General features: G+C 44.1%; 1 non-coding gene across 1 annotated transcript; it reads right to left on the bottom strand.

Moving 5' to 3' along the window:
- Positions 1-6,514: 6,514 nt before the first annotated feature.
- LOC145406263 (5S ribosomal RNA) lies at positions 6,515-6,633 on the bottom strand. The gene has a single exon (XR_013898521.1). It is a non-coding gene; the product is annotated as a 5S ribosomal RNA (ribosomal RNA).
- Positions 6,634-9,510: the final 2,877 nt, after the last annotated feature.

Here is a 9,510-nt window from a genome sequence, read left to right on the forward strand (position 1 = left end):
CACTGTGAGGTAGTGTGTGTATATGTATTCATTGTACTCTACTAAGAGTGTGAAATATATTATAAGAATGTGTGTGTTAGTGGGACATTGTGAGGTAGTGTCTGTATATGTATGCATTGTACTGTACTAAGAGTGTGAAATATATTGTTAAAATGTGTGTGGTAGTGTGACAGTGTGAAGTAGTGTGTATATGTATGCATTGTACTACATCACACAGGCAGCCAACTTTGTTATAATCGTCGACACCAATTTCTTAACAATCCTAGGGTAGGATTTTCTGATATATTAACGATCCATTCCCTGCTGTAAATTGGACTTGTAATTACAGGATGAAGGGAAAGAATGTAGAGTCTTCCTTTGTCATCTGAGCCTCCAACGAGCTTAACATAATGGTGGGCTGCGTCTTTTTCCTGCTGGATGAACAAGGACTGGAGAATGCGTAATCTTCCCGTGCCAGGTTCTTCCTGCAGAAACATTATCTAAATTACGAGACAGACAGACAGACACACAGACATCACCATACACATGCTACTTTACCGTCACTAATCTCTCTCTCTCTCTCTCTCTCTCTCTCTCTCTCTCTCTCTCTCTCTCTCTCTCTCGTTAACCTTCATTATCGCAGGCACTTATCTCTAAGTCGTGTATATATATATATATATATATATATATATATATATATATATATATATATATATATATATATATCATCATTAGCCGTTGAGTGGCCACTGCAGGACCGGCCTATCCCTACCGAACCAGGGACGATACAGCCAACGTATCTCTACCCAGTGGCTTAGGCTGTCTGGTAGAGACTGTATGTAGGGCGAGAAGTGCTTGTGAGTGTGACTGTAATGTTCGAGTGGTTCTGAATGTGTGTGTAGTTTGTGAACCAAGTGTAAACGGCCAGCCTTAACCCGTCACGTCCCGAGCCTTTCCGCACCTATGACATCCCCCAGTCCCGAGCCTTTTTGGAAAATTTTTTTTTCTTCTAAAACTTCCGCTTAGGTCGAGAAACGATGGAAAATCATGAAGAAAGTGGTCTCTGCGGTCTATAAGTGGTCTGTACAGGTGCGGTTTCCCCCCGCAGGTATCGTATTCTGTAATGGGCTGGATATGTGTTTACGTTTTCTATGGTAAGGAATAATGGGACAAACAACACACAACACCTCTACATTTATTGAATTTGAACTAATAAAAAATAACAGTAACAATATAATGGATTTCGGACACATATATAGGAAAAATAAGCATTGTACCATCGCGCGAGCATAGCGAGTTAGGTCTGAGTCGTAACATGCTATATGCTAAGTTTCTGGTATGAGTCAACCTATCATTTTTTTCTAATTGTATACTTCTGTTTCAATGACAATTTACCAATTACAACTGTTTGTAAGTGTTTTCAGATGTTTTCATTCATTATGATGACATGCAGCATAAGTTTAGCGCACATCAGCTTAGTAAGAGCACTCGCTATGACTCGTATTTCAACATACCAAATTGTTTTATCACTTTCCAATTATTTTCCCATTTACATAGAACCTTTCCTCCACCACTGTGAAGGTTTTCAATTATTTTCATTCATTACGAGGGCATTTAGCGATATGCTAGCGCCTATTCACGTAGCAACCACGATCTCAAACACTCGTGTTTCATCATCTACTTTATTTATTCACTCCAATTATATTTTCCCACTTACATTACACACGTTTACACCCCTAGAATGCACTGTACATACTTACTGCCATTATTTATTCAAGTGAGCGTGAGAATATCGCCTGAAAATACCCTCGCAAGGAATGTTTCATCATACATAATACTCACACACTTATATACTAATTCACTCACACACTTATATACTAATTATTCACTTCATCACTTGCTGACTTTTATTTTGACTAATACGTGCCTTCTTCATTCGACTAAGCGTCAGGAAATCTTATCTTTATAGACACGCTATGAATATTTGACTTAGAATATACATCATCATATACAATAATTTGAACTTATACCCGTAAGAATGTCACATAATAATAAATATATAATAAGGGGTCGTATTTATTGCACTGAGCGACAGAATATCGCATCAAACAACCCTCTCTATGTAAGTTTCAACTTAGGGCAGATTTATATACTTACACCCAATGTTTTCACTTATGTTCTACCCGTAGGCACTTTATACTAATATTTGGCGATCCACATGACTGATATTTTCACAGAGCGTCTGTCTGTCGCATTTACCTCATAATTTCAGCGTCCTTTCGCATTCACACCATGCTAAAATTGCAGCAACGTGTGATATTCACTAAAACATGGGTGAATACACAGACCCACGTCACACTGCACGCACTCATAGCGGGTGTCCTTCCTCTGTGTCGTGAGTCTCACCTGGGAATTACTGCACACGTGACACCTGTGCAGTAATTCCCAGGTCTGTTGGGCTGGGGAGGGATAGGAGTGGGGAAATGGCGGCCGGATATTCTCTGGGGAGTCTGGGTAATAGGGGCAGTGCAGGGGCGCTGTTGGGGCCTTTCAACAGCATACTTAGCAAAGATTTCTCGTGTGAGCTCCCTCACAAACCCTTTAAATGTTTCCTGAACTCCTGTGGTCATGGCGTGAAGGTGGTGGCAATTCAGAGCAGTGATATCTAGCAAGTGAAAGAACAGTTTTTTATACCACTTCATCGTGGTCCTGGCACACTCTACCGTCGATATCATGGAGTCAGACTGGTCCACGAGGCGCATGTTTATATTGTAATCCATTACACACTCAGGTTTCCAAACACGACGCCTGCTCTCGCTATGGTAATCAACAGAATCAGTATGGTGCATCAAGGGGCGGTGAACCGTGGACAAGAGGCTTACTTCTCTGTTGTGGTTCCACATTGTTACAAGGATGTTGTTGGCTTTGAAGAAGACAACCTCACTCCTTGCAAGTGTCCACCCTACCTTGACCATGTGACGCCGATTCACCTTTACGGTTCCACAGACTCCCGTTTCATGTGTGTGAAGATAACGAGCGAGAAGAGGGCTAGTGTACCAGTTGTCGAGGTAGAGAACGTGACCACGATGAAGGTAGTCTTGTATCATCGTCTTTACCACTGCTCCCGAAAGTCCTATACTTCGATCTTCTATTATGTCTGTCTGTGCACCGGTGTACAAGACTATGTCTTGCACGTATCCAGTCCTACAGTCACACATAACAAAGATCTTGAACCCAGAACGGTGCCTTTTGCTGGGTATATACTGTCTGAATGAAATATTGCCTCTCCACAACACGAGACTCTCGTCTATGACGAGATCTCTATAGGGATAGAATGAGGATCGAAAGGTTTGCCTGAGGTGATCAAAGACCAGCCTAATTCGCCTTATTTTGTCCGTGTTGTTTGTATTTGCAGGGTCATTAGCATCATAAAAATGGAGGCGACTTAGAATTTGTTGAAACCGATTATGGCTCATCACTTGACCAAATATGGGGGTAAACATAACAGGGTCCCTAGTCCAGTAAGCAGGAATTCTATTTTTTCTTATTATACCCATCAAAAGGACAAGGGCAAAAAATAAGAACATTTCTGGAATGGAGACAGGGTAATCATAAATCATAGAATGCCTACTCCTTGTTCCCAATCTTTCACTTTCTAGGCGCTGGGCGCTTGCAAACAGGTTTGTCTGAAAAACGATCTGATCTACGAAGGCCTCACTGAAAAACAGGTGGAAAAAATCCAACCTGCTTGAATTACAGTGCATACCTGGTGCAATGCAGCCAGATCGCCCTTGCTCAGTGAAGGGGTGAATGAGGGGAGAAAAATCACTCCCATCCTCCCAATCCCACGACACAAATCCCTCGTCCCCATCACCGCCTTCGTCTGGGTGGGGAGGAGATCCTGGTTGGGGAGGTTGGGGAGAAGGAGTACGGAGGGCTTCCCCACTGTCACTCCTCTTCCCTCTGCCTTTACCCTTTCCCTTTCCCTTACCCTTACGGCCTTGAGGAACATTAGGGGGCTGTGGGGATGAAATTGTTGAATATTGGGGAGCAGAAGACGTGCTGGGAAATGGTTCCTCCCCACCTTCCCCCTCCATTACCACACCACGTGCTTTCTCACACAACCTTGCTCGACCACATGTTAGGGGATATTGGGGAGCATAAGACGTGCTTTGGAGTGGTTCCTCCCCACCTTCCCCCTCCCTCACAACCCCACGTGATAATGAACGCACCCGCACTGGCCCACGTGATCCACTCTGCCGCCTCACACTGCGTAGGGAGAGCAATGACTCATCCACGTCACTCTCACTTTCCCTAATCCCAGGACTTTCCATTTCACTCCCTACTCCCTCCACTTCACTTCCTAGCTCCCCAAACAGAATGCTAGGCCCATACCTGCTCATACGACGTGGTGTGCGCTCTGGGCCACGATGTGTAATCACCTCCCGTCCATACCACGTGGCAGCACATCCCACGGCTCCGTCCTCGTCCTCGTCCTCGTCCTCGTCCTCGACCTCGAATTCTGCTTCCAAGGCACGCTGGGGATAGGGATATGATATACCACGTGCCTTCTTTGCCTCCTGCCCCTCTCTAGCAGCACGGTAAGTCACGTACTGCCGCTTCCTGGGTGACGGAACTTCCTCGTCACTGCTGGTGGTTTCTTCCTCCTCTGGCTGCACATAATCCTTGTCCATCTCCTCGTCATCCAGTGGGGAATCACTGTCGCCGGTAAAGGTGTCCAGGGCGACTTGAATTTCGCTCTCTGAAAGACCTCTCTTAGCCATGTCTGAGCAGGACCGTGGCTACCAGGTGAGTGGACGAGTGGCGGGCTAGCGCGGGTCGCGCGGGGTCACCGAGTGTCCCCGCCTGGTGGCAGGTAGGGGAAGGTCAGGCGAGGGTATGAAATGCAAATCAAGCGCAAAATTTGAAAATTGTCGAAATTATGCACATTGCAATTGCACGACGTACTGGTACGTCGCCGGGACTGGCAAATGCAAATCGTTGCAACGTACCCATACGTCGTCGGGACGGGGCGGGTTAAGCCGACTGGGTGGAAGCATACTATTATGCGACACTAGTTCAACCACAGCACACTTTATGTCCTCAAAAGCAGTAAGCGGCCCGGCGAATGCTTCCCGAAGTTTTTACAACTCTGGTGGAAAGCAAACCTGCGTCCACCAGCGTGCGAGACACACACCCTACCACTGTCACCCGTAGTGCTGCTCTCGGGTGTCTGCCATTTCATCTCCTCCATCCTTCTTTCCTTCCATCCCCTTCTTTCTTTCTTTCCTTCATTCTTTCATTTTCTTTCTGCCTGTGGGTGACTCCACACTGATTGACAAAAAAATTGTTTCCTGTACACCAGGAAACCATTCACTATGCTGGGTGGTAACCATATAACCAAATTTTGGCGCCTGGTGGTTTAGTGGGTAATTATGGCACTCCAGTCTGATTGAGCCGGTGAAGGTTTATATCCAAGGGATGGTTGGGGTTTATTGCTCACGTAATGTCACTCAGGGATGAGTGAGGCTGGTCACTCTCATCTTAAATGTCAGGACCAACTTGCCTAGCCCCGGTTCCTACGCTCCTCATGGGGCGACATAGGATTGGATGATGGATTGATGGATATATACATACATACACATTATATATATATATATATATATATATATATATATATATATATGTATATATATGTTGTGCAACCCAAAAGTTCCAGTAATACGAACAGAGGGAGCCAACCGTTTTCAGTTTTGTCTTTTGCCGCTAGCAGTCAGCAGCACCCCTTGTGATGCAGAGTGGCCCCGGCCATGTCAGTGAGCGGACGTATTGTTGAGCTACGCTTACTATAGTAACGTGGTGTGTAGGTGGTTTGGCGGTTTCACAATGGTGGATCAATGGCGCAGGAATGTCATGTCGATGTTGATCGTTTTCTTCGATATCCAAGGGATTGTTCAGAACAGTGGAAGAACAAGGACTGGGTCCTGCATCATGACAACGCCCCCACCCACACATCAATTGTTGTCCGGCAGTTCCTGGCTTCCACTAACACCGTAGTCATTCCCCACCCACCCTATTCACCTGACCTTGCCCCCTGCGACTTTTTACTGTTTCCCAAGCTGAAATTACGACTGAAAGGTCGTCGATTTGACTCGATTGAGGAGATCCAGGCAGAATCGCAGAAGGTGCTCAAGACCATCACGCCTGAAGCCTTCCAGGGATGCATGGACTCGTGGAAAAAACTCTGAGACCACTGTATACATGCCCTAAGGCACTACTTCGAAGGCGACAGTGAGAACTAGGAGGTAAGGTAACTTATTATCCTACAATATTCAAATTACTGGAACTTTTGGGTAGCACCTCGTGTACATATATATATATATATATATATATATATATATATATATATATATATCCATCCATCCATCCATTGCCAGACGCCATGTATCCCAAACGGGGTGGTCAAGGGCTTAGAGTTAATTGTTTTACAGGGAGGGGCACTAATCCTCCACCAACCCCACTTGACACGTAGGGATGCCAACAGCATCTGGTGTTCCCAGGCGGTCACCCATCCAAGTACTAACCAGACCCAACGTTGCTTAACTTCGCTGATCGGACGGAAAGCGGTGTACTCAACGTGGCATGGCCGTTGGCGTCAATTAAACAAATGGTAAAATTCATAAACAGCCATGTTTGGGCAGCCAGTTTAATGCACTTGAACACTGAACATATTTCATGCTTAGAAGTTTGAACCTGGGAAGGTTGCCTGCATGATCATAGTCATGAAGAAGTACTATAGTTAAGAGGTTGAGCCAAAGCACTGTCTTTTTCTGCCAATGAGCTACAGAGAAAGACATCTGTGCTGGTAAGGGGTTGGCAATAGCCAGCACCTACTTTCGTCATAAGATGATCCACCGGTATACATGGAGAGTAATGAGGAGGATGGATGGTGAACTTGTTGAACGAAAGGCAATGATAGACTACGTGTGTGTGGATGAGCGAATGAGAAGACAAGTGTTGGATGCAAGGGTGTGGAGAGGGTGGGGGAATGGAGTCTCGGACCATCACTTAGTGATGGCCAAGGTAGAGCTGCAAAGAAAGTGGTTGAGGAGGCGAAGGGGAAGACAGGAGGAAGCAGCTCCTGTGAGAAGAGTGGAGAAATTGCAAGATAGTGAGAAGAGGACAGAGTATAAGAGCATAGTGGAAGAAAGATTGGGAAGGTATGAGCTAGAGCAGATGGAAGGGGTGGAAGACGTATGTAAGATATTCACGGAAGAGATAAGCGCAGCGTGTGAGGCGGTTTGTGGAGTGAGGAGGAGATGCAAGGGTGTGCAAAGGACAGCATGGTGGAATGATGAGGTGAAACGAGCTGTGGAACAAAAGAAGAAGGCATATGGTGAATGGTTGGCGAGTAGAGGTAGGGGAGAAGATGAGAGAGAGAAGAGAGAGGTATATGTGAGCAGGAGAAGGGAGGTTAAGAGACTGGTGAAGGAGAGTAAGAAGAAAGTGGATGAAGAGTTTGGGAGGAATCTGAGTGTGAAATGGAGGGAGAGTAAGAAATTGTTTTGGAAGGAGGTAAAGAAAGTAAGGCAGTGTGAGAGGGGAAATAGTAGGGGAGTGAAAGATAGGAATAATATATATATATATATATAACTCTTACTTAAAATCAAAAACATCTGAATCACTCTCCCAATTTAAAATTGCTAGAAATCATGCAAAAGCTGTATTAAATCTATCTAAATCAAACTTTCTTCAAAAGCAAGCATCAAAACTACTTAACAACCCTAATGACAATAGAATATTCTGGTCAACTCTTAATTCTTTCAATAATAATTTTAACAAGTCATCTTCCATTCCCCCACCAATATCTTCAGATGGCAATATTACAAATGACCCGCATGGGAAAGCAGATATCTTTGCTAGTACCTTTGCAAGAAAGTCTACCATGGATGATACCAGCTATAATGTCTCAGTACTGGAACTTGATTCTCCCGAAATTGCCCCACTTAAAATACAGACAAGATTCGTAAAATCCATCCTAGACAATTTACCTACCAACAAAGCTCCAGGCCCAGATGGAATTCCGCCAATTGTTTTGAAAAAGTGTTCCCCTGAACTTGCCTCTGTCCTAGCCAAATTATTCAGACTATGCATACAAACTTCTTTATTCCCAAATTCATGGAAAGAAGCCAATATCCACCCAGTTCCGAAGAAAGGAAGTTCGTCTGACCCCTCCAATTACAGACCAATAACTGTCACATCTTCTCTTGGTAAGGTATTTGAAACTTTAATTAATAAGCATATTGTTAAACATCTTGAATCCAACAACTTAATTAGTGATAGACAATACGGCTTTCGCCACGAAAGATCCACCATTGACATACTCAATCTCTTAACTCATACCATCCATCAATCAATTGATCTTTTTGGAGAAACTCATGCAGTAGCTCTTGATATCTCTAAAGCTTTCGACAGAGTATGGCACCGCTCCCAGCTGTCCAAACTCCCTTGCTATGGACTAACGTTTTTTGTACCTTTGATTTCTTCTTATCTTAGTGATAGGAAAATAAGAGTAAAATTAGATGATGTATATTCGAATTTCCACTCAATTAACGCCGGCGTGCCGCAGGGATCAGTTCTGGCACCAACCCTATTTCTGGTTCATATTAATGATTTCTTATCTGTCACTCACAATCCCGTTCACCCATATGCAGATGACTCAACACTACATAGTTCATTCACACTCAGACATCCATTTACAAAGTCTAATATCTCTACCTCTCAACTCAGTACAGCCATCTCCATAAATCAAGATCTAGCTACAATCAGTGAATGGGGACAAAACAACGTTGTCTCTTTTAATGCTAATAAAACTAAATATATACAGTTTACTAATAGACAGATATTGCCAGATTCGTACATTACCTTCAATGCTACTAATATTCCCATCTCCAAAAGTATTGAAATTCTTGGTGTCTCACTTAACAGTGCCCTCAGCTTGGACCTCTCATGTCAGATCACTTGCTAAAACCACCTCAAAGAAACTTGGATTATTGTACAGAGTCCGTAACTTCTTCGCCGATGAGCAATTAGCTATAATTTATAAAAGTCATGTGCGCTCTCAGCTTGAATATTGCTCACCCTTGTGGAATGGTTGTGGAGAGGTTGCATTAAGACAACTAGACAAAATTCAGAATAAAGCTGTTAGAATCATTAACAACCCTGCCATTACATATAAACCACCTCCCCTGCAAGTAAGAAGGAATGTTGCCTCCCTTGCATTATTTTACAGATATTTTTTTGGCAAATGCTCAGACGAAGTTGCGTCCATGGTGCCACCTCTCCATGCCTTCCCTCGTGCTACACGGGCATCTGGTAGCGCTCATGACTGGAATGTCACTCAACCATATTGCAGAACTTCTGCCTATCAGAATTCTTTCATTCCCTGAACTGCATCTCTCTGGAACTCGCTTCCCCGGAGTTGTTTTCCTCCAAATTTCAACCCACAACTGTTCAAGTCTAACTGTTACA

The sequence above is a fragment of the Coenobita brevimanus genome, chromosome 69 (assembly GCF_032717465.1).
Source record: "Coenobita brevimanus isolate Jiangsu-jjx chromosome 69, ASM3271746v2, whole genome shotgun sequence".
Classification (NCBI taxonomy): Eukaryota; Metazoa; Arthropoda; class Malacostraca; order Decapoda; family Coenobitidae; genus Coenobita; species Coenobita brevimanus.